Genomic DNA, 1462 nt, shown 5'->3' on the forward strand with positions numbered 1-1462 from the left:
GGTTTCTAGCTTTGCAATAGATAGAGAGTAAGAATGAAGCAATTGAGTGTTAGCCTCTAAAGTGCCCAAAGCATTCAAAACTTTTTCTTCAAAGGTGGGACTTCTAGTATTTCCTTTGGAATAAGATTGGTTAGGAAAATGAGAATTAGCAAATTGATTCCCTTGTGATTGATAAGGTCTATAACCTTGGGATCCTTGGTTTTGAAGTGGAGGTGGAATGTACTTCCCTTGAAAATTGCCTTGGGAAGGGTTTGAGCCCTCTCCTTGGTTTTTCCAAGAGAAGTTCGGATGATTCCTCTAACTTGGATTATAGTGAGTACTATAAGGATTGTTCCCTTGGTTCACAAAAGCTGCATTGACTTGTTCATTAGGTTCATTTTGCACTTGTCCGTGAGGACAATGAGAAGTAGAATGAAGAACACTAGAACAAGTCATACATGTTTCATTTGATGCACGATGAGAATGGTTAGGGAAGGAAGATACTTGGTTCGCCGAGTTTTGGTTAATCAAAAATTGATCAAACCTTTGAGATAAAGACTTCATTTCAGCGTCTATTCCATTCGAATGGTCGACTTGATGTAAGCCAACACTCTTCCTACCTTGTGAATTTCTACCATTCTTGGATGATAGTGTTCTATGCAAAGAATTTTCACTCATGCTCTCATAAAGACGACACACGTCATCCTCATGCCTATCGGTGTATGAGCTACCCATGGAAGCATCAACCATACCCTTATAGTTGTCTGATAAGCTCTCAAAGAAATATTAAACAAATTGCCATTTGGGCATGTCATGATATGGACACTTCCTAAGCAACTCATTGAAGCGTTCCCATGCCTCATGAAACGTTTCTCCATCCCCATGTGAAAATTCTCGAATTGAGGTTCTCATGGCATTGGTTTTAGAAACCGAATAGTATATTTTCAAGAACTCTTGTTGCATTTCTGCCCAAGAAGTGATTGAAAAAGGTCTAAGATTGTTAAACCAATACTTTGCCTTGTCTTTTAAGGTGAATGGAAAAAGTTTGAGTCTTAAAACCTCTTCCGGCATGTCCGTATATTTTACGGTGGAACATACTTCAAGAAACTCATCCAAATGCTTGTAAGGTTCTTCACTTGGAATTCCATGATAGTTAAGAAGCATTTGAATGGTTTGTGACTTAATTTAATAATGATGTGCTCTAAATGGAGGCAATTGGATGCATGTAGGCGCATTATACTCATTAGACACACAATGGTCTCTTAAAGCAAGAGGTGGATTAGCTACTTGAGGTGCAACATGAACACCTTGGTTTTGAATTCCTTGATTGATGACGAGAGGTTGTGGAGCATACATTGGCCTTGGCATTCCATATGGAGCTTGGCCTTATTGTTATGGTGGTTGGTGAATGAATAGCCTAGGCATGCCTAATGGTACTTGTATGTTCTCATTGTGCACATTTGGATAAAGGATACCTTGTTGG

At 39.1% G+C, this 1462-nt stretch overlaps 1 pseudogene; it reads left to right on the forward strand.

Annotated features, from left to right (window-relative positions):
- Positions 1 to 787: 787 nt before the first annotated feature.
- On the forward strand, positions 788 to 886 carry LOC132280601 (small nucleolar RNA R71; annotated as a pseudogene).
- Positions 887 to 1462: the final 576 nt, after the last annotated feature.

The sequence above is a fragment of the Cornus florida genome, unplaced genomic scaffold, assembly GCF_030987335.1.
Source record: "Cornus florida cultivar Cherokee Brave unplaced genomic scaffold, ASM3098733v1 CherokeeBrave_3.0.0_Hap2_Chr10, whole genome shotgun sequence".
Taxonomy (NCBI): domain Eukaryota; kingdom Viridiplantae; phylum Streptophyta; class Magnoliopsida; order Cornales; family Cornaceae; genus Cornus; species Cornus florida.